The following is a 24,584-nucleotide window of genomic DNA, read 5'->3' as shown; positions in this document are numbered from 1 at the left end:
AAGTTCACTTTTTTGAGTGTAGGATACTGTGGATAGTACATTACTGCAGTATGTTCGAATACTCTGGATGGTACATCACTGCAGTATGTTAGGATACTCTGGATGGTACATTACTGCAGTACTGCAGGCGCGGCGAGAAGAGGGAAATCCTTTCAACAACTCTGCCTGTTGCAGAGCGGCCAACTCTCAAGCTGAAATCTGGTTGATTCAATTTTTTTCAATTCAGTTTTATTTGTAAAGCTCTAAATCACATCAACAAACATCTCAGAGCCTCTTACAATGATCGAGAACAACAGAACCCAACTAAACCTTCCAGAGCAGCAGATGGAACAAGCAACAGTGGAAACCAGGAAAAACTCCCTCGCAGGAAGAACAGTTCATAAGAAGTCCCTCTTCAGGAAGAAAGCGTGGGGCGGACCCTAGACTCTGGAAGGGCAGCCATCCGCCTTGACCGGTTGGGGGGAGAAGTACATGGGATAGGACAGGGAGAGAGAGGAATAGAAGAGGGAGAGAGAGAGTGGCAGACAGGCCAGAGAAGTACAAATACTAAGAAAAGTCTATGATGAGCGTTGGTCTGATGATGAACCAATCTCAGTCTGGAGTTTAAGGGCCGTGCCGTTGCGGTGGGGTCCCGGTGCTGTGGTGGGGTCGGGTAGTAGGACCGTGGTAACTCCACTCTGGGAGTCTTGGGTCTGATCCCCTGGATCCTGCTCCCCTCCTGTCAGGGAGAAAAACAGACGGCGGCAGTATCTGGTGGCTCCAGTAATGTTGTTACACAGAGAGAAAGAAAGAAAGACAAGAAACAGAAGCTCCAAATGTAGAGTTACTCCCTTTAACGGGAGAGAGGAAATCCCCTCAGCAGTCTAGGCCTAGAGCAGCTCAACTTAGTGCTCCTATTTTATTCCTAATGAGAAGCTTTATCAAAGAGGAAGCTTTTTAGTCTACTCTTAAATAAACTAATGGTGTGGGCCCTTCGGACCGAGGCTGCTAGTTGATTCCAGAGTAAAGGAGCCATATGGCTGAAACTCCTGCCTCCTCTTTTACTTTGAAGGACTTTAGGGATTACCAACAGTCCTGCATCCTCAGAGCCAAGGGCTCGTGGAGGGTGAGACACTTCTAGAAGTTTCTCCATATAGGACGGAGCCTGGTGATGAAGAGTTTTATATGTGATCAGAAGGATGTTGAATTCTATTCTAGATTTGATGTGAAGCCAGTGTAAGGATGCTAAGACTGGAGAGATGTGCTCTCTTCTTCCAGTTCTGGTTAGTAAACCTGCAGCAGCGTTCTGCACTAGCTGGAAGATCCTAACTGAGGAGTTTGGACATCCTGACATTAGGGAGTTACAATCATCTAATCTTGAAGTCACAAAGGCAGGAAGCATTTTTTCTGCATCTTTGAAGGACAAGAAGTTTCTCATTTTTGCAATATTCCTTAGATGGAAGAAGACTGTCCTGGAGACATGTTTAACATGGGACATAAAGGACAGATCCTGATCAAAAATAACACCCAGGTTCCTAATATCACTGTTAGAGGTTAAGGTAATATTATCTAAGGTAATCAGACTATCTGAAAAGTAATCCCTGAGCTTTTTAGGACCTAGGATTAGAACCTCAGTCTTGGATGTGTTGAGCATTAAGAAGTTGATAGACATCCAGGACTTAACGTCCCTGAGGCAGGACTCTAGTTTAACAAGTTGGTCGGCCTGATTGGCTTTAACTGATAAATATAGCTGAGTATCATCTGCATAACAATGAAAGTTAATGTTGTGTTTCCTAATAATATTTCCGAGTGGTAACATATAGAGATTAAACAATATGGGTCCGAGGACGGAGCCTTGTGGTACTCCACACCGGACCCGTTCATGCATTGAAGATTTGTTATTTACATGAACAAATTGAAACCGGTCAGATAAATATGATTTAAACCAGTTTAAGGCTAAGTTTTTAATGCCGACGGCATCTTCTAATCTCCTTAAGAGTATATTATGATGGACAGTATCAAATGCGGCACTAAGGTCCAGAAGAAGTAAAGCAGATAGAAGAGCTCTATCTGAGGCCATTAGAAGGTCATTAGTAACTTTTAGCAGTGCAGTCTCTGTACTGTGGTTCATTCTGAAGCCGGACTGAAGGTCCTCTAACAGATTATTCTCCTGCAGATAATCCTGGAGTTGTTTAGCCACTACTTTCTCCAGAACCTTTGACAGGAAAGGAAGGTTGGAGATGGGCCTGTAGTTTGAGAGAAGGCTTGTGTCTAAGTTTGGCTTCTTAATGAGAGGTTTAATAACTGCTAGTTTAAAGGATTGTGGCACATAGCCTATTGTTAGAGACTGGTTAATAATTGCGAGTATAGAATTATTGATTAGTGGCAGTGCCTCTTTCAGAATTCTAGTAGGAATTGGGTCCAACAGGCTAGTAGTTGGTTTAGCAGAAGAAATAAGGGAGTTTAGTTGGGCTAGTTGTATTTGCTGAAAGCATTCCAGATGACTGTTAGGTTTAACCAGTTCCTCTGTTATGGGGCTAACGGACGGTAGGGTTTGATGGATGTTATCCCTAAGCCTTGTCATTTTATTTTGAAAGAACTTCATGAAGTCCTCACGACATATATTGATAGGAATGGTGGGCTCCACGCTATTTTGGTTCTTGGTCAGTTTGGCTACAGTACTGAAAAGAAAGCGAGGGTTGTTTTTGTTTTCCTCTATTAAGGATGAGTAGTAATTAGTTCTACTTCTACTCAGAGCTTTCTTATAAGTTTTGAAGCTATCCTTCCAGGCTATATAATCTAGGTCTGTTTTTGTTGAACGCCAAGTTCTTTCTAATCTACGGGAGCGTTGTTTAAGCTGGCGGGTTGATGAGTTAAACCATGGGGAGGACTTTTCCTGTTTTTTCAGTTTCATTTTTTGAGGAGCTATGTCGTCTAGCGTTGTTTTTAGCATATCTGTCAGACTGTTTGTTAGGTATTCAATATCTGAGCTAGCAACAGTATACGGGTCAGGAAGATTCACTACTGATTCTATAGCAGAGGGAATTCTTTCCTTGAATTTAGTTACTATGTTATCAGAGAGAGACCTGGTTAACACGGCTTTAACCGGAGGGTTATAACTATTTAGAACAAAGTCAAAGGTTATTAAGAAGTGATCTGACAGGAAATCATTGTGAGGAGAGACGGTCAGACGCTCTATATTCAAACCATAGGTTAGAATGAGGTCTAGGGTGTGGAGATGTTTATGGGTAGGCCCGTCTACTACCTGAGAGAAACCTAGAGAGTCAAGTGTAGATCTAAAGCTGGTACTGAAACTATCATGTGTCTAATGCACTCACATTTTGATTTGTACTTGAGCTACCCCTCAAATGTGAAGTACACGTTTGAGGTTGTGCAAAAACTCTTTATGGAACGAGACTGCAACAACCTCTCAACAAAGGCCCAAGTGCTAAAAAAGAAACAGTTTGAAGGAACATTATAAGATTGAAAGGGACTATGAACATTAAAGACATTGTTGTACTCTAATCTGAGGCATCAGAGCATAATCTGGAGAGCTGTCATCTGGGAATATCTGACAGAAAGAAACACAAAACATTTACGGTGTTCAGCGACATGTACGGTGTTCAGCGACATGTAAGGTGTTCAGCAACATGTAATGTGTTCAGCAACATGCACTGTGTTCAGTAACATGTAAAGTGTTCAGCAACATGTAAGGTGTTCAGCAACATGTAATATGTTCAGATATTTGTAAGGTGTTCAGCAACATGTAAGGTGTTCAGCAACATGTACTGTTTTCAGCGACATGTAATGCGTTCAGCAATATGTATGGTTTTCAGCAACATGTAAAGTGTTCAGCAACATGTAAGGTGTTCAGCAACATGTACGGTGTTCAGCAACATCTAAAGTGTTCAGCAACATGTACGATGTTCAGCAACATGGACTGTTTTCAGCAACATGGAAGGTGTTCAGTCACATGTAATTCGTTCAGCAATATGCAAGGTGTTCAGCAATATGTAAGGTGTTCAATAACATGTAAAATGTACAGCAAAATGTAGGGTGTTCAGCAACATGTAATGTGTTCAGCAATATGTACTGTTTTCAGCAACATGTAATGTGTTCAGCAATATAAAAAGTGTTCAGCAACATGCAATGTGTTCAGCAATATGTATGGTTTTCAGCGACATGTAAGGTGTTCAGCAACATGTAAAGTGTTCGGAAACATGTACAGTGTTCAGCAACATGTAAAGTGTTCAGCAACATGCAATGTGTTCAGCAATATGTATGGTTTTCAGTAATATGTAATGTGTTCAGCAATATGTGAGGTGTTCAGCAACATGTAAGGTTTTCAGCAAAATGCAAGATTTAATATAAACATGTAAAGTATTCAGCAACATGTAAGTGTACAGCAAAATGTTTGATGTTCAGCAACATGTATGGTGTTCAGCAATATATAATGTGTTCAGCAAGATGTAATGTGTTCAGCAACATGTAATGTGTTCAGCAATATGTAAGGTGTTCAGCAACATGTAAGGTTTTCAGCATCATGTAAAGTGTTCAGCAACAGGTAAAGTGTTCAGCAACATGCAAAGTGTTCAGCAGTATGTAAGGTGTTCAGCAACATGTAAAGTGTTCAGCAACAGGTAAAGTGTTCAGCAATATTTAAGGTGTTCAGCAACATGTAAAGTTTTCAGCAACATGTAAAGTGTTCAGCAACATGTAGGGTGTTCAGCAAAATGTAATGTGTTCAGTATTATGTATGGTTTTCAGCAACATGTAATTTGTTCAGCAACATGCAATGTGTTCAGCAATATGTATGCTTTTCAGCAATATGCAAGGTGTTCAGTAACATGTAAAATGTACAGCAACATGTAATGTGTTCAGCAACATGTACTGTTTTCAGCAACATGTAATGTGTTCAGCAATATGTAAGGTGTTCAGCAACATGTAAAGTGTTTAGCAACATGTACAGTGTTCAGCAACATGTAAAGTGTTCAGCAACATGTAGGGTGTTCAGCAAAATGTAATGTGTTCAGTATTATGTATGGTTTTCAGCAACATGTAATTTGTTCAGCAACATGGAATGTGTTCAGCAATATGTATGCTTTTCAGCAATATGCAAGGTGTTCAGTAACATGTAAAATGTACAGCAACATGTAATGTGTTCAGCAACATGTACTGTTTTCAGCAACATGTAATGTGTTCAGCAATATGTAAGGTGTTCAGCAACATGTAAAGTGTTCAGCAACATGTACAGTGTTCAGCAACATGTAAAGTGTTCAGCAACATGTAATGTGTTCAGCAATATGTACTGTTTTCAGCGACATGTAATGTGTTCAGCAATATGTAAGGTGTTCAGCAATATGTAAGGTGTTCAGCAACATGTAAGTGTTCAGCAACATGTATGGTGTCCAGCAACATGTATGGTGTCCAGTAACATGTATTGTGTTCAGCAATATGTATGGTTTTCAGCAACATGTAATGTGTTCAGCAAAATGTAAGGTGTTCAGCAACATGTAAAGTGTTCAGTAACATGTAAGGTGTTCAGCAACATGTAATGTGTTCAGCAACATGCACGATTGAATATAAACATGTAAAGTGTTCAGCAACATACAAGGTGTTCAGCAATATGTAAGGTGTTCAGCAACATGTAATGTGTTCAGCAACATGCACGTTTGAATATAAACATATAAAGTGTTCAGCAACATACAAGGTGTTCAACAATATGTAAGGTGTTCAGCAACATGTAAGGTTTTCAGCAACAGGTAAGGTGTTCAGCAACATGTAAGGTTTTCAGCATCATGTAAAGTGTTCAGCAACAGGTAAAGTGTTCAGCAACATGCAAAGTGTTCAGCAATATGTAAGTTGTTCAGCAACATGTAAGGTGTTCAGCAACATGTAAAGTGTTCAGCAACAGGTAAGGTGTTCAGCAACATGTACGGTGTTCAGCAACATGCAGGGTTTGATATAAACATGTTAAGTGATCAGCTACATGTAATGTGTTCAGCATTATGTATGGTTTTCAGCAACATGTAAGGTGTTCAGCAACATGCACGATTGAATATAAACATGTAAAGTGTTCACCATCATACAAGGTTTTCGGCAACGTGCTGTTCAAGTAACATGTCAGGTATTCAACAACATACGCAGATGTTCAGGAATATTCAGGTTCTTGTCGAGGCGTCTCAGTTTCAACTCGGGCGGCTGGCTGGTTGGTTCAGATTTTTTTTTGTCACTTCCAATAAATGTGATTTTTCACACAACAAACGTATTGTGCTATTATTTTGAATTTACTTAACTGTATTGTGTCATAATCATAGGAATCTGATAAAAATCTAAACTACCTCCACAGGTAAACAAAATCCCACAACAATCAGATGTGGACTGTTAAATATTCCTTCTCTATGGTCTAAATCTTTACTTGTAAGTGATCTGATAATAGATGACTAATGTGAGTTCTGTCCCCTCACTGAGACCTGGTTAAAAGGAGACGGATATCTCAGCCTAAATGAAGCAACTCCCACCACTCATGTTAACCATCATGTCCCTGGAGGAACTGGACGAGGAGGAGGAGGAGCATCTATCTAGAACTCTAGTCTTCTTATTGATCCCAGAACTAAAACTAACCAGAAATCCTTTGAAAGTCTCACTCTGAATCTCATGACTCTGAGCAGAAAACCCAGCAGCAGTTCTACTTGTCCTAGTGTCCCGTCCTCCTGGACCATACTCTGAATGTCTGTCTGAATCCTCAGACTGTCTCTCTACTTTAGTACTGAGCTCAGATAAAGTCCTTATAGTGGGAGACTTTAACATTCATGTAGATGTTGACAATGAGCCTTAACATTGCATTCAGCTCTTTACTGGATCCAGCAGTAAACAGCTGTCATACCATTAGCATTAGCATTAGCATTAGCCCTACTCAGGCTGACTTGGTTGTCTATGGAACAGCAGCCTTACTTCACTCCACACTTGATTCCATTGCTCCCTTAAAGATAAAAGCAACAACTCAGAGGAGGATAGCTCCATGGTATGATGGTCATGAGAACTTTAAAGAGATCAGCATGAAAATTAGAGAAGAAATGGTACTTAACTCAGTTAGAAGTATTTTGAACAGCCTGGAGAGATAGTTTACTAATCTATATAAGATCCCTTCGCAAAACCCGAAATACCTCCTATTCCTCCTTAATAGAAGAAAACCAGAACAATCCTAGATTTCTCTTCAGTACTATAGCCAGGCTGACAAAAATTCACAGCTCCATTGAACCTCATATCCCTTTAACTTTGAGCAGTAATGACTTTCTAACTTCTTTAATGACAAAATTCTAACTATTAGGGATCGAATTAAAGACTCACTGCCCAAAGCTGCTGCAGATCGATCAACCACATCTTCAGATTAGTCAGTGGAACTAGATTTCCAGTTATCCAGCTTCCACCCTATAGAGCTCCTTGAGTTCTCCTCAATCGTGGCTTCATCTAAACCAACAACTTTCCTGCTAGATCCAATCCCCACTAACCTGTTTAACGATAGTTCCCCTGTGATTAGTACATCAATACGAGATCAGATCAACATATCTCTAATAACAGGTTATGTACCACAAGCCTTTACACCTCTTCTTTAAAAAACCTAACCTTGACCCAGGTGTCTTAGCAAGTTACAGGCCAACATCCAACCTTCCTTTATTTCTAAAATCCTACAGGAAGTAGTTCCTTTATTTCTAAAATCCTACAGGAAGTAGTTTCAGTCACTGAGTATCAATATCCAAACTTCCTTTATTTCTAAAATCCTACAGGAAGTAGTTTCAGTCACTGAATATCAATATCCAACCTTCCTTTATTTCTAAAATCCTACAGGAAGTAGTTTCAGTCACTGAGTATCAATATCCAACATTTCTTTTATTTCTAAAATCCTACATGAAGCAGTTCCTTTATTTCTAAAATCCTACAGGAAGTAGTTTCAGTCACTGAGTATCAATATCCAACCTTCCTTTATTTCTAAAATCCTACAGGAAGTAGTTTCAGTCACTGATTATCAATATCCAACCTTCCTTTATTTCTAAAATCCTAGAAAAAGTGATTACAAGTCATTTATGTGACCATTTAATCCAAAATATTTTATTTGAGTCTTTCCGGTCGGTTTTAGATTCATCAGAGCTCAGAGACTCTCTGATCAGAGTTATTGATCATCTTCTCTTGGCCTCAGACAAAGAACTGGTCTCTGTTCTGGTCCTGTTAGAGCTCAGTGCTGCATTGGTACTATTGATCAGAACATTGATACTATTGATCAGAACATTGTTACTATTGATCAGAACATTGATACTATAGATCAGAACATTGATACTATTGATGAGAATATTGATACTATGGATCAGAACATTGATACTATTGATGAGAACATTGATACTATTGATCAGAACATTGAGACTATGGATCAGAACATTGATACTATTGATCAGAATATTGATACTATGGATCAGAACATTGATACTATTGATGAGAACATTGATACTATTGATCAGAACATTGATACTATTGATGAGAACATTGATACTATTGATCAGCACATTGATACTATTGATCGGAACATTGATACTATTGATCAGAACATTGATGCTAGTGATGAGAACATTGATCAGAACATTGATCAGAATATTGATACTATTGATCAGAACATTGATGCTAGTGATCAGAACATTGATCAGAACATTGATCAGAATATTGATACTAGTGATCAGAACATTGATGCTATTGACCAGAACATTGATACTAGTGATCAGAACATTGATGCTAGTGATCAGAACATTGATGCTATTGATCAGAACATTGATGCTAGTTATCAGAACATTGATCAGAACAATGATACTATTGATCAGAACATTGATACTATGGATCAGGACATTGATACTATTGATCAGAACATTGATCAGAACATTGATACTATTCATCAGAACATTAATACTATTGATCAGAACATCCTACTACAGAGACTAGAACTCATCATCGGGCTTAAAGGTACAGCACTAAATTGGTTCCGATCATATTTATCAGTCAGGTTCCACTTCGTTCATGTTCACGATAACTCTTCAGTCCAGACTGAAGTTAAACATGGAGTTCCACAGGGTTATGTCTTAGGTCCTTTACTTTTTACTTTATACACGCTTCCTGTAGGGAATATTATTAAAACACTCCATTAACTTCCATTGTTTTGCAGATGACACACAAATCTATTTATCTATGGAACCTGAGGATAATAACCAACGTTCTAAACTAGAAGCTGTCTTGTAGACATAAAGGTTGGATGAGCCGTAATAAGATAAGATAAGATAATATAAGATATCCCTTTATTTATCTCGCATGTGGAGAAATTTGCAGTGGTACAGCAGGATAGTACAGAGAAAGAAGCACACATAGCAGGAACTAAGAAAAGCAGATAAAAATACAATATAATAGAAAAATATGCACACAGTGCCTATAAGTGTGGACATGTACAGAATATGGGGGTGGATGTATTTTACATAGTAAATACGTTCTTATAGATTATTGTAGTTATTGCACCACTTCTTGTCCAGCTGGAGTGGAGTGATATTGTCCGGTGGTGGTGTGCAGTGGTCTACTGGGAGCAGGCTTGGTTGAAGAGTCTGACTGCAGCAGGGAGGAAGGACCGGCGGAGTCTCTCCTTCAGACACCGCGGGTGGAGAAGCCTGTCACTGAAGGAGCTGCCCAGTGATGTGACGGTACCATGTAGGGGGTGGGAGACGGTCTCCATCAGGGATGAAAGCTTCTTCAACATCCTCCTGTCTCCCACCTCCTCCACAGGGTCCAGGGGGCAGCCCAGGACAGAGCTGGCCTTCCTCACCAGTTGGTTCAGTTGGTTCCTGTCTGCAGCCGGAGTGCTGCTGCTCCAGCAGACCACTCCATAGAAGATGGCTGATGCCACCACTGAGTCATAAAAGGTCCTCAGGAGCGCCCCCTGCACTCCAAAGGACCTGAGTCTCCGACAATGTCCTGCTCCTGAACTCTGATAAAACTGAAATTATTATATTTGGCCCAAAACATGTGAGAGAGAAATGATCTAAAGATCTAGTACCACTAGATTCAATTCAATTCAATTCAATTTTATTTGTAAAGCGCTAAATCACATCAACAAACATCTCAAAGCGCTCTTACAATGATCGAGAACAACAGGACCCAACTAAACCCTTCCAAAGCAAGCAGGTGTAACAAGCAACAGTGGCCAGGAAAAACTCCCTCGCATGGAGAGAAGTTCAAGAACTCCCTCTTCAGGAAGAAACCGTGGGGCGGACCCTAGACTCTGGAAGGACGGCCATCCGCCTTGACCGGTTGGGGGAGAAGTACATGGGATAGGACAGGGAGAGAGAGGAAAAGAGGGAGAGAGAGAGTGGCAGACAGGCCAGAGAAGTACAAATACTAAGAAAAGTCTATGATGAGCGTTGGTCTGATGATGAGCCAATCTCAGTCTGGAGTTTAAGGGCCGTGCCGTTGCGGTGGGGTCCCGGTGCTGTGGTGGGGTCGGGTAGTAGGACCGTCGTAACTCCACTCTGGGAGTCTTGGGTCTGATCCCCTGGATCCTGCTCTCCTCCTGTCAGGGATAAAAAAGACGGCGGCAGTGTCTGGTGTCTACAGTAATGTTGTTACACAGAGAGAAAGAAAGAAAGACAAGAAACAGAAGCTCCAAATGTAGAGTTCCTCCCTTTAACGGGAGAGAAAAAATCCCCTCAGCAGTCTAGGCCTAGAGCAGCTCAACTTAGTGGTCCTATTTTATTCCTATTTTATTCCTAAGGATAAGCTTTATCAAATAGGAATGTTTTTAGTCTACTCTTAAATAAACTAATGGTGTCGGCCTTTCGGACCGAGGCTGGTAGTTGATTCCAGAGTAAAGGAGCCATATGGCTGAAACTCCTGGCTCCTCTTTTACTTTTATGGACTTTAGGGATTACCAACAGTCCTGCATCCTCAGAGCGAAGGGCTCGTGGAGGGTGATAAACTTCTAGAAGTTTCTCGATATAGGACGGAGCCTTCTGATGAAGAGTTTTATATGTGATCAGAAGGATCTTGAATTCTATTCTAGATTTAATTGGAAGCCAGTGTAAGGATGCTAAGACTGGGGAGATGTGCTCTCTTCTTCCAGTTCTGGTTAGTAAACCTGCAGCAGCGTTCTGCACTAGCTGTAAGGTCCTAACAGAGGAGTTTGGACATCCTGACATTAGGGAGTTACAATAATCTAATCTTGAAGTCACAAAGGCAGGAAGCATTTTTTCTGCATCTTTGAAGGACAAGAAGTTTCTAATTTTTGCAATATTCCTTAGATGGAAGAAGGCTGTCCTGGAGACATGTTTAACATGGGAAATAAAGGACAGATCCTGATCAAAAATAACACCCAGGTTCCTAATATCACTGTTAGAGGTTAAGGTAATATTATCTAAGGTAATCAGACTATCTGAAAAGTAATCCCTGAGCTTTTTAGGACCTAGGATTAGAACCTCAGTCTTGGATGTGTTGAGCATTAAGAAGTTGATAGACATCCAGGACTTAACGTCCCTGAGGCAGGACTCTAGTTTAACAAGTTGGTCGGCCTGATTGGCTTTAATTGATAAATATAGCTGAGTATCATCTGCATAACAATGAAAGTTAATGTTGTGTTTCCTAATAATATTTCCGAGTGGTAACATATAGAGATTAAACAATATGGGTCCGAGGACGGAGCCTTGTGGTACTCCACACCGGACCCGTTCATGCATTGAAGATTTGTTATTTACATGAACAAATTGAAACCGGTCAGATAAATATGATTTAAACCAGTTTAAGGCTAAGTTTTTAATGCCGACGGCATCTTCTAATCTCCTTAAAAGTATATTATGATCGACAGTATCAAATGCGGCACTAAGGTCCAGAAGAAGTAAAGCAGATAGAAGACCTCTATCTGAGGCCGTTAGAAGGTCATTAGTAACTTTTAGCAGTGCAGTCTTTGTACTGTGGTTCATTCTGAAGCCGGACTGAAGGTCCTCTAACAGATTATTCTCCTGCAGATAATCCTGGAGTTGTTTAGCCACTACTTTCTCCAGAACCTTTGACAGGAAAGGAAGGTTGGAGATCGGCCTGTAGTTTGAGAGAAGGCTTGTGTCTAAGTTTGGCTTCTTAATGAGAGGTTTAATAACTGCTAGTTTAAAGGATTGGGGCACATAGCCTATTGTTAGAGACTGGTTAATAATTGCGAGTATAGAATTATTGATTAGTGGCAGTGCCTCTTTCAGAATTCTAGTAGGAATTGGGTCCAACAGGCTAGTAGTTGGTTTAGCAGAAGAAATAAGGGAATTTAGTTCGACTAGTTGTATTTGCTGAAAGCATTCCAGATGACTGTTAGGTTTAACCAGTTCCTCTGTTATGGGGCTAACGGACGGTAGGGTTTGATGGATGTTATCCCTAAGCGTTGTAATTTTATTTTGAAAGAACTTCATGAAGTCCTCACTACATATATTGTTAGGAATGGTGGGCTCAACGCTATTTTGGTTCTTGGTCAGTTTGGCTACAGTACTGAAAAGAAACCGAGGGTTGTTTTTGTTTTCCTCTATTAAGGATGAGTAGTAATTAGTTCTACTTCTACTCAGAGCTTTCTTATAAGTTTTGAAGCTATCCTTCCAGGCTATATAATCTAGGTCTGTTTTTGTTGAACGCCAAGTTCTTTCTAATCTACGGGAGCGTTGTTTAAGCTGGCGGGTTGATGAGTTAAACCATGGGGAGGACTTTTCCTGTTTTTTCATTTTCATTTTTTGAGGAGCTATGTCGTCTAGCGTTGTTTTTAGCATATCTGTCAGACTGTTTGTTAGGTATTCAATGTCTGAGCTAGCAACAGTATACGGGTCAGGAAGATTCACTACTGATTCTATAGCAGAGGGAATTCTTTCCTTGAATTTAGTTACTATGTTATCAGAGAGAGACCTGGTTAACACGGCTTTAGCCGGAGGTTTATAACTATTTAGAACAAAGTCAAAGGTTATTAAGAAGTGATCTGACAGGAAATCATTGTGAGGAGAGATGGTCAGATGCTCTATATTCAAACCATAAGTTAGAATAAGGTCTAAGGTGTGTAGATGTTTATGGGTAGGCCCGTCTACTACCTGAGAGAAACCTAGAGAGTCAAGTGTAGATTTAAAGCTGGTACTGAAACTATCATTTTCTACGTCAACATGAACATTGAAGTCTCCTACCATGATAACCTTATCTTTAGTCAGGGCTAGATCTGACAAAAATTCAGAGAATTCAGTTAGAAAAGTTGAATAAGGTCCAGGAGGACGATAAATGATTACAAATTCTACAGAATTTACTATTTTATTTGACGGGTGTCGCATGGTCATGCTCAGACTCTCAAAAGAACTAAAGTTGGGTTTTGGGTTAATATTAATTAGTAACTGAGAGTTCTAGATGGCTGCCTCCACCCTCCTCCACCACTTTCACCAGCTATTTGAGTGTTAATATGACTTGGAGGGGAGGCTTCATTTAGACTAACATACTCATCTTTACGTAGCCAGGTTTCTGTTAATCCAAAGAGATCAATGTTGTGTTTGGTTATCAGATCATTGACTAGAAGAGCTTTGGATGATAAAGATCTAATGTTTAGGAAACCACATTTCATTCTTTTGTCTTGATTTTGTCTAGTTTCACACTTGATACGGATGAAGTTTTTGTAGTCATTAGAAGTTATTTTCCTAGGTTTAGATAGTTTTATACTTGTGGTGGTCCGAGGGATAGACACAGTCTCTATGGGATGTTTGACTAAGTTAGCTATGGTTGGTGACTGCCCAGAGGGAAACTCAGAGAGGCGTGTAGGACTGCGACTCTGTTGCCTGGTCCCCACTCTGGTGCGTCAGGATGGAGGAGCTAAGCTTTTAGCTATGTTTCTAGATAAGAGGTACGCTCCATCCAACGTGGGATGGATGCTGTCCCTCCTGATGAGACCAGGCTTGCCCCAGAAGGACTTCCATTTATTACTGAAGCCTACCGAGTTACTGGGACACCACCCTGACAGCCAGCGGTTAAAAGATGACGTGCGGCTAAACATCTGATCACTGATGAGGTTTGGGATGGGGCCAGAGAAAACTACTTCGTCTGAAATGGTCTGCGCGTATGTGCACACTGACTCTACGTTAGCTTTGAGGACCTCAGACTTCTTCAGGCGAACGTTGTTTCCACCGCAGTGGATTATAATCCCTTTAAATCTCTGTTTACTCTTGGTCATTAGCTTTAGCTGGGACTCTATGTCGCCTGCTCTGGCCCCAGGCAGGCAGCTAACTGTGGCCGCTGGTTGTCCTAGGTTAACGTGTCTCACTATAGAGGAGCCAATAACCAGCGTGTCCTTCTCAGCCAGCGTGCTGCTGAGTGGGGCAAACATATTGGAGACACTGACGGAGGCCTGCGGGGTGTAGCGGGGGTGTCCGGTAGACTTCTTGCTGCTACGTTTACCCCTGGCAGTCACCCAACCGCCCTGTTCCCCCGGCTGCTCGGGGGCCACTGAGGGGGGGTTAAAGTTAGCAGCTACCTGCGCTGCTAAGCTAGAACGCTCCGCTCCAGCTAAACCTGGCGGCTGTTTACTAGCTACAGGGCTAGCCCTAAGCTCGACAGAGAGGAGACGCTCCTCAAGCTGACTCAGCCTCGCCTCAAGTGCTACAATAAAGCTACACTTTTCACAGGTCCCTGTGTCAGTAACTGAGGTCGAGGTGTAGCTAAACATCTGACATTTGGAGCAGGAAAAAATAGGAGGAGAGGAGGGGGAAGCCATGGCTAAACAGGTGCTAATAGGAGCTAAAACAGCTAAAACAAAGCAAAAACAGAGAGAAACTGGAAGGCAATCACCTTTTCGGTTTAGGAATCCGGTTCTTTCCGTGCGGTTCTTTTCGTCCAGTAGTTGGGTTAAGCAGCTCACCTGCTCTGAGCTCACCTGCTCTGAGCTCGTAGATGGTATTACTTTGTCCTCCAGTACCACTGTGAGGAACCTGGGAGTTCTTTTGGACCAGGATTTATCCTTCAACTCCACATTAAACAATCTGCAGGACTGCCTTTTTTCACCTCCGTAATATTTCCAACATTAGAAACATGCTGACTCAGTGTGATGCTGAAAAAGTAATCCATCATTAGTTACTTCCAGAGTAACTATTGTAACTCCCTATTATCAGGGTGAAACAATAACTGCTTCAAAATGCTGCAGCCAGAGTCGTGACAAGAACCAGCATCAGAGATCACCTCACTCCAATACAAACCTCGCTTCATTGGCTCCCTGTTCAATCTAGAAGAGAATTTAAAATCCTCCTTCTAACTTAGAACGCTCTTAACAACCAGGTTCCATCAGATCTTAAAGAACTGCTAGTCCCAGATCTCCCCAGAAGAACTCTTGGTTCTCACAGTGCTGGCTTACTGGAAGTTCCTAGCTTTTCTAAAAGTAGAATGGAGGCAGAGCTTTCAGCTTTCAGGTTCCTCTGATGTGGAACCAGATCCCAGTTTCAGTTAGGGAGGCTGAAACAGGCTCTACTTTTAAGGTTCTACTCAAGACTTTTCTATTTACTGAAGCTACAGTGAGGACTGCTTCAAGATACTTTCACTCTCTCTCTACCCCTCTCTACCTCTCTCTCTACCTCTCTCTCTACCTCTCTCTACCTCTCTCTCTACCTCTGCATCTACCTCTCTCTACCCCTCTCTACCTCTCTCTACCTCTCTCTCTACCTCTATCTACCCCTCTCTACCCCTCTCTCTACCTCTCTCTACCTCTCTCTACCTCTCTCTCTCTACCTCTCTCTCCAACTCTCTCTCCAACTCTCTCTCCAACTCTCTCTCCAACTCTCTCTACCTCTCTCTCCACCTCTCTCCAACTCTCTCTACCCCTCTCTACCTCTCTCTACCTCTCTCTCCACCTCTCTCCAACTCTCTCTACCTCTCTCTACCTCTGTCTACCTCGCTCTACCTCTCTCTAGCTCTCTCTCTACCTCTCTCTTCCTCTCTCTCTCTACCTCTCTCTACCCCTCTCTAGCTCTCTCTACCTCTCTCTCTACCTCTCTCCACCAGTCTCTCTCTACCTCTATCTACCTCTCTCTCTACCTCTCTCTACCCCTCTCTCTACCTCTCTCCACCAGTCTCTCTCTACCTCTATCTAACTCTCTCTTTACCTCTCTCTCGGCCTCTCCCTCTCCCTCTCTCTACCTCTCTCTAAGTCTCTCTCTACCTCTACCTCTCTCTACCTCTCTCTACCTCTATCTAAGTCTCTCTCTACCTCTCTCTACATCCCTCTACCTCCCTCTACCTCTCCCTCTACCTCTCTCTCTACCTCTCTCTACCTCTCTCTACCTCCCTCTACCTCTCTACCTCTCTCTACATCTCTCTCTACCTCTCTCCAAGTCTCTATCTACCTCTCTCTCTACCTCTCTCTCTCTCTCTACCGCTCTCTACCTCTCTCTCTACCTCTCTCTCTACCTCTCTTTAAGTCTCTCTCTACCTCTCTCTACCTCTCTACCTCTCTCGACCTCTCCCTCTACCTCTCTTTACCTCTCGCTAAGTCTCTCTCTACCTCTCTCTACCCCTCTCTCTACCTCTCTCTCTTCCTCTCTCTACCTCTTTCTCTACCTCTCTCTATCGCTCTACCTCTCTCACTTCCTCCCGCTCTACCTCTCTCACTTCCTCCCGCTCTACCTGTCTCTACATCTCTCTACCTCTCTCTTACCCTCCCTCCATGATGTCCACTCCACCCTCCCTCCAGGACCCATACTCCACCCTTCCTTCAGGACATCTACTCCACCCTCCATCCAGGATATCCACTACACTGCTCCTCCACTCCTTCACTCCACCACAGCTTTACTCCTTATTTGCTCCACCTGCAGCATAGAGGACCTGAAAGTTATTGAACTGAAGGTTTGATGGTGCTGGATGCAGAGGTGTTTGCATGTTCTCCCTGGTGGTGAGAGCTGTGGTTTCCTCCACAGTCCAAACAGAGACTAAAGCAGCAGACATGGAGAGGAGCCAGCGATGGTTAATTAGTCTTGTTTATTATGGTTCATCAATAGTTATGGACAGATAATCATCTCTTTACAACACAGGATAAGATCAGAAGAGCATGACAGACCACTTCAACAGAATGTCAGTATAGAAAATCAATAAATTAGAGCATAAATCAACCAAATACATGTTTTCAACTCAGATATAGATTCATAAGTACTAATAATAGCGTCTGCATGCGTCATGAAACAACCTCATCTTTCTCTTCTGTACAAACATGTTTTATACACGATGATCTCTGAGGCTACTAGACCGCACTGAGGAAAGGCCCGACATAGAAAACAAGGAAGCACTTTATAGAGATCACACACACACACACACACACACACACACACACACACACACACACACACACACACACACACACACACACACACACACACACACACACACACACACACACACACACACACACACACACACACACACACACACACACACACACACACACACGTTTCAAAATGCTTCTATAGAGAAATGAAATAAACACACTGGCACACACAGCATTCAGCATCATGTCTGGGAGACCCTGATTTGGAAACCTACACTTCCCAACTCTTCCTGAGGAGAAGTAAAGCCCACTGAGCCGTCAGGTCAAGCACGGCACTGCTGGGTGGAGTCGTGGGGGACAACTGCTACGTCCTAGTGACCTTCTATCAACGTCCCGGTCAGACACCATGGAAACGGTGAAATCAGGAAATCAAGTCCAAACTGTATTTAAAAATCTGAAAAGTTCCATCTGTTTAAAACCAGAATTATGCTGCAGGTTCAAGAAATTTCTCCACAGAAATTAAATGTGGAAAACTAAAAGATCAACATTTGGACAGTGTTATTGAATCAACAGGTTGGACGGCTTCTCAGACTGCTTTAATAAATGTAACAGTATGGATTCAAACATAAGGAGGCTACTTATCTCTATAAAAGATATCTCAATATATTTCAATTTGAGTAAGTCCTTCATGCAAAAACAGGAAGTCTATTGCTGTAAGGGTTCAGTGACAGTTTTGGTTAAGCAGTGTTGGTTCAGTGGTGTTGGTTCAGCAGTGTTGATTGAATAGTGTTGGTTCAGCAGTGTTGGGTCAGTAGTGTTGGTTCAGCAGTGTTGGGTCAGTAGTGTTAGTTCAGCAGTGTTGGTGCAGCAGTGTTGGTTCTGCAGTGTTGGTTCAGTAGTGTTGGTTCAGCAGTGTTGGTTCAGTAATGTTGGTTCAGTAGTGATGGTTCAATAGTGATGGTTCAATAGTGTTGGTTCAGCAGTGTTGGTTGAATAGTGTTGGTTCAGCAATGTTGGGTCAGCAGTGTTGGTTCTGCAGTGTTGGTTCAGTAGTGTTGGTTCAGTAGTGTTGGATCAGCAGTGTTGGTTCAGTAGTGTTGGTTCAGTCATGTTGGTTCAGCAGTGTTGGTTCAGTAGTGTTGGTTCGGTAGTGTTGGTTCAGCAGTGTTGGTTGAATAGTGTTGGTTCAGCAGTGTTGGGTCAATAATGTCAGTTCAGCAGTGCTGGTGCAGCAGTGTTGGTTCAGTACTTTTGGTTCAGTAGTGTTGGTTCAGTAGTGTTGGTTCAACAGTGTTGGTTGAATAGTGTTTGTTCAGCAGTGTTGGTGCAGCAGTGTTGGTTCAGCTGTGTTGGTTCAGTAGTGTTGGTTCAGCAGTGTTGGTTCAGCATTGTTGGTTCAGTAGTGTTGGTTCAGCAGTGTTGGTTCAATAGTGTCGGTTCAGTAGTGTTGGTTCAGTAGTGTTGGTTTAGCTGTGTTGGTTCAGCAGTGTTGGTGCAATGGTGTTGGTTCAGTAGTGTTTGTTCAGCAGTGTTGGGTATGCATTTTTGGTTCAGTAGTGTTGGTTCAGCAGTGTTGGTTCAATAGTGTTGGTTAATTAGTGTTGGTTCAGCGGTGTTGGTTCAGCAGTGTTGGTTCAGTAGTGGTTGTTCAATAGTGTTGGTTCAGAAGTGTTGGGTGAGTAGTGTTGGTTCAGCAATGTTGGGTTAGCAGTGTTGGTTCAGTAGTGTTGGTTCAATAGTGTTGGTTCATGAATGTTGGTTCAGTAGTGTTGGTCCAGTATTGTTGGGTCAGTAGTGTTAGTCCAGCAGTGTTGGTTAAACAGTGTTGGTTCAGCAGTGTTGGTTCAGCTGTGTTGGTTCAGTAGTGTTGGTTCAATGATGTTTGTTCAGCAGTGTTGGTTCAGCATTGTTGGTTCAGTAGTGTTGGTTCAGCAGTGTTGGTTCAGCGGTGTTGGTTCAGCAGTGTTGGTTCAATGGTTTTGGTTCAGTAGTGTTGGTTCAGTAGTGTTTGTTCAGTAGTGTTGGTTCAATAGTGTTGGTTCATTAATGTTGGTTCAGTGGTGTTGGTTCTTTATTGTTGGGTCAGTAGTGTTAGTCCAGCAGTGTTGGTTCAGCAGTGTTGGTGCAGCATTGTTGGTTCAGCTGTGTTGGTTCAGTAGTGTTTATTCAGCAGTGTTGGTTCAGCATTGTTTGTTCAGCAGTGTTGGTTCAGTAGTGTTGGCTCAGTAGTGCTGGTTCAATAGTGTTGTTTCAGTAGTGGTTGTTCAATAGTGTTGATTCAGTAGTGTTGGTTCAGCAGTGTTGGTTCAGTAATGTTGGTTCAGTAGTGATGGTTCAATAGTGATGGTTCAATAGTGTTGGTTCAGCAGTGTTGGTTGAATAGTGTTGGTTCAGCAATGTTGGGTCAGCAGTGTTGGTTCTGCAGTGTTGGTTCAGTAGTGTTGGTTCAGTAGTGTTGGATCAGCAGTGTTGGTTCAGTAGTGTTGGTTCAGTCATGTTGGTTCAGCAGTGTTGGTTCAGTAGTGTTGGTTCGGTAGTGTTGGTTCAGCAGTGTTGGTTGAATAGTGTTGGTTCAGCAGTGTTGGGTCAGTAATGTCAGTTCAGCAGTGCTGGTGCAGCAGTGTTGGTTCAGTACTTTTGGTTCAGTAGTGTTGGTTCAGTAGTGTTGGTTCAACAGTGTTGGTTGAATAGTGTTTGTTCAGCAGTGTTGGTGCAGCAGTGTTGGTTCAGCTGTGTTGGTTCAGTAGTGTTGGTTCAGCAGTGTTGGTTCAGCATTGTTGGTTCAGTAGTGTTGGTTCAGCAGTGTTGGTTCAATAGTGTCGGTTCAGTAGTGTTGGTTTAGCTGTGTTGGTTCAGCAGTGTTGGTGCAATGGTGTTGGTTCAGTAGTGTTTGTTCAGCAGTGTTGGGTATGCATTTTTGGTTCAGTAGTGTTGGTTCAGCAGTGTTGGTTCAATAGTGTTGGTTAATTAGTGTTGGTTCAGCGGTGTTGGTTCAGCAGTGTTGGTTCAGTAGTGGTTGTTCAATAGTGTTGGTTCAGAAGTGTTGGGTGAGTAGTGTTGGTTCAGCAATGTTGGGTTAGCAGTGTTGGTTCAGTAGTGTTGGTTCAATAGTGTTGGTTCATGAATGTTGGTTCAGTAGTGTTGGTCCAGTATTGTTGGGTCAGTAGTGTTAGTCCAGCAGTGTTGGTTAAACAGTGTTGGTTCAGCAGTGTTGGTTCAGCTGTGTTGGTTCAGTAGTGTTGGTTCAATGATGTTTGTTCAGCAGTGTTGGTTCAGCATTGTTGGTTCAGTAGTGTTGGTTCAGCAGTGTTGGTTCAGCGGTGTTGGTTCAGCAGTGTTGGTTCAATGGTTTTGGTTCAGTAGTGTTGGTTCAGTAGTGTTTGTTCAGTAGTGTTGGTTCAATAGTGTTGGTTCATTAATGTTGGTTCAGTGGTGTTGGTTCTTTATTGTTGGGTCAGTAGTGTTAGTCCAGCAGTGTTGGTTCAGTAGTGCTGGTTCAATAGTGTTGTTTCAGTAGTGGTTGTTCAATAGTGTTGATTCAGAAGTGTTGGTTTAGCAGTGTTGGTTCAGTAGTGTTGGTTCAATAGTGTTGGTTCAGTAATGTTGGTTCAGTAGTGTTGGTTCAGCAGTGTTGGTTCAGTAATGTTGGTTCAGTGGTGATGGTTCGGCAATGTTGGTGTAGCAGTGTTGGTTTAGCTGTGTTGGTTCAGCAGTGTTGGTTATAGATTTTTGGTTCAGTAGTGTTGGTTCAGCAGTGTTGGTTCAATAGTGTTGGTTCACGAATGTTGGTTCAGCGGTGTTGGTTCAGCAGTGTTGGTTCAGTAGTGGTTGTTCAATAGTGTTGGTTCAGAAGTGTTGGCTGAGCAGTGTTGGTTCAGCAATGTTGGGTCAGTAGTGTTAGTTCAGCAGTGTTGGTGCAGCAGTGTTGGTTCTGCAGTGTTGGTTCAGTAGTGTTGGTTCAGCAGTGTTGGTTCAGTAATGTTGGTTCAGTAGTGATGGTTCAATAGTGATGGTTCAATAGTGTTGGTTCAGCAGTGTTGGTTGAATAGTGTTGGTTCAGCAATGTTGGGTCAGTAGTGTTAGTTCAGCAGTGTTGGTTCAGTAGTGTTGGTTCAATAGTGTTGGTTGAATAGTGTTAGTTCAGCAGTGTTGGGTCAGTAGTGTCAGTTCAGCAGTGTTGGTGCAGCAGTGTTGGTTCTGCAGTGTTGGTTCAGTAGTGTTGGTTCAGTAGTGTTGGATCAGCAGTGTTGGTTCTGTAGTGTTGGTTCAGTCGTGTTGGTTCAGCAGTGTTGGTTCAGTAGTGTTGGTTCAGCAGTGTTGGGTCAGTAATGTCAGTTCAGCAGTGCTGGTGCAGCAGTGTTGGTTCAGTACTTTTGGTTCAGTAGTGTTGGTTCAGTAGTGTTGGTTCAACAGTGTTGGTTGAATAGTGTTTGTTCAGCAGTGTTGGTGCAGCAGTGTTGGTTCAGCTGTGTTGGTTCAGCAGTGTTGGTTCAGCATTGTTGGTTCAGTAGTGTTTGTTCAGCAGTGTTGGTTCAATAGTGTTGGTTCAGTAGTGTTGGTTTAGCTGTGTTGGTTCAGCAGTGTTGGTGCAATGGTGTTGGTTCAGTAGTGTTTGTTCAGCAGTGTTGGGTATGCATTTTTGGTTCAGTAGTGTTGGTTCAGCAGTGTTGGTTCAATAGTGTTGGTAAATTAGTGTTGGTTCAGCGGTGTTGGTTCAGCAGTGTTGGTTCAGTAGTGGTTGTTCAATAGTGTTGGTTCAGAAGTGTTGGGTGAGTAGTGTTGGTTCAGCAATGTTGGGTTAGCAGTGTTGGTTCAGTAGTGTTGGTTCAATAGTGTTGGTTCATGAATGTTGGTTCAGTAGTGTTGGTCCAGTATTGTTGGGTCAGTAGTGTTAGTCCAGCAGTGTTGGTTAAACAGTGTTGGTTCAGCAGTGTTGGTTCAGCTGTGTTGGTTCAGTAGTGTTGGTTCAATGATGTTTGTTCAGCAGTGTTGGTTCAGCATTGTTGGTTCAGTAGTGTTGGTTCAGCAGTGTTGGTTCAGCAGTGTCTGTTCAATGGTGTTGGTTCAGCAGTGTTGGTTCAGCGGTGTTGGTTCAGCAGTGTTGGTTCAATAATGTTGGTTCAGTGGTGATGGTTCGGCAATGTTGGTGTAGCAGTGTTGGTTTAGCTGTGTTGGTTCAGCAGTGTTGGTTATAGATTTTTGGTTCAGTAGTGTTGGTTCAGCAGTGTTGGTTCAATAGTGTTGGTTCACGAATGTTGGTTCAGCGGTGTTGGTTCAGCAGTGTTGGTTCAGTAGTGGTTGTTCAATAGTGTTGATTCAGAAGTGTTGGCTGAGCAGTGTTGGTTCAGCAATGTTGGGATAGCAGTGTTGGTTCAGAAGTGTCTGTTCAATGGTGTTGGTTCAGCAGTGTTGGTTCAGCGGTGTTGGTTCAGCAGTGTTGGTTCAGTAATGTTGGTTCAGTGGTGATGGTTCGGCAATGTTGGTGTAGCAGTGTTGGTTTAGCTGTGTTGGTTCAGCAGTGTTGGTTATAGATTTTTGGTTCAGTAGTGTTGGTTCAGCAGTGTTGGTTCAATAGTGTTGGTTCACGAATGTTGGTTCAGCGGTGTTGGTTCAGCAGTGTTGGTTCAGTAGTGGTTGTTCAATAGTGTTGGTTCAGAAGTGTTGGCTGAGCAGTGTTGGTTCAGCAATGTTGGGATAGCAGTGTTGGTTCAGCAGTGTTGGTTCAGTAGTGTCTGTTAAGTAGTGTTGGTTCAATAATGTTGGTTCATTAGTGTTGGTTCATTATTGTTGGGTCAGTAGTGTTAGTCCAGCAGTGTTGGTTAAACAGTGTTGGTACAGCAGTGTTGGTTCAGCTGTGTTGGTTCAGTAGTGTTGGTTCAAGGGTGTTTGTTCAGCAGTGTTGGTTCAGCTGTGTTGGTTCAGTAGTTCTTGGTTCAAGGGTGTTTGTTCAGCAGTGTTGGTTCAGCATTGTTGGTTCAGTAGTGTTGGTTCAGTAGTGTTGGTTCAGCAGTGTTGGTTCAGCAGTGTTGGTTCAGTAGTGTTGGTTCAGTAGTGCTGGTTCAATAGTGTTGGTTCAGTAGTGGTTGTTCAATAGTGTTGATTCAGAAGTGTTGGTTTAGCAGTGTTGGTTCAGTAGTGTTGGTTCAATAGTGTTGGTTCAGTAATGTTGGTTCAGTAGTGTTGGTTCAGTAATGTTGTGTCAGTAGTGTTAGTCCAGCAGTGTTGGTTAAACAGTGTTGGTGCAGCAGTGTTGGTTCAGCTGTGTTGGTTCAGTAGTGTTGGTTCAAGGGTGTTTGTTCAGCAGTGTTGGTTCAGCATTGTTGGTTCAGTAGTGTTGGTTCAGCAGTCTCTGTTCAATGGTGTTGGTTCAGCAGTGTTGGTTCAGCGGTGTTGGTTCAGCAGTGTTGGTTCAATGGTGTTGGTTCAATCGTGTTGGTTCATTAATGTTGGTTCAGTAGTGTTAGTTCAGTATTGTTGGTCAGTAGTGTTAGTCCAGCAGTGTTGGTTCAGCTGTGTTGGTTCAGTAGTGTTTGTTCAGCAGTTTTGGTTCAGCAGTGTTGGTTCAGCAGTGTTGGTTCAGTAGTGTTGGTTCAGCAGTGTTGGTTCAGTAATGTTGGTTCAGCAGTGTTGGTTCAGTAGTGTTGGTTCAGTAGTGGTTGTTCAATAGTGTTGATTCAGAAGTGTTGGTTTAGCAGTGTTGGTTCAGCAGTGTTGGTTCAGTAGTGTTGGTTCAGTAGTGCTGGTTCAATAGTGTTGGTTCAGTAGTGGTTGTTCAATAGTGTTGATTCAGAAGTGTTGGTTTAGCAGTGTTGGTTCAGTAGTGTTGGTTCAATAGTGTTGGTTCAGTAATGTTGGTTCAGTAGTGTTGGTTCAGTAATGTTGTGTCAGTAGTGTTAGTCCAGCAGTGTTGGTTAAACAGTGTTGGTGCAGCAGTGTTGGTTCAGCTGTGTTGGTTCAGTAGTGTTGGTTCAAGGGTGTTTGTTCAGCAGTGTTGGTTCAGCATTGTTGGTTCAGTAGTGTTGGTTCAGCAGTCTCTGTTCAATGGTGTTGGTTCAGCAGTGTTGGTTCAGCGGTGTTGGTTCAGCAGTGTTGGTTCAATGGTGTTGGTTCAATCGTGTTGGTTCATTAATGTTGGTTCAGTAGTGTTAGTTCAGTATTGTTGGTCAGTAGTGTTAGTCCAGCAGTGTTGGTTCAGCTGTGTTGGTTCAGTAGTGTTTGTTCAGCAGTTTTGGTTCAGCAGTGTTGGTTCAGCAGTGTTGGTTCAGTAGTGTCTGTTCAGTAGTGT

This window comes from Lipophrys pholis, assembly GCF_963383615.2.
Source record: "Lipophrys pholis genome assembly, chromosome: 1".
In the NCBI taxonomy this organism is placed as follows: Eukaryota; Metazoa; Chordata; class Actinopteri; order Blenniiformes; family Blenniidae; genus Lipophrys; species Lipophrys pholis.
This window is presented reverse-complemented; position numbering follows the sequence as displayed.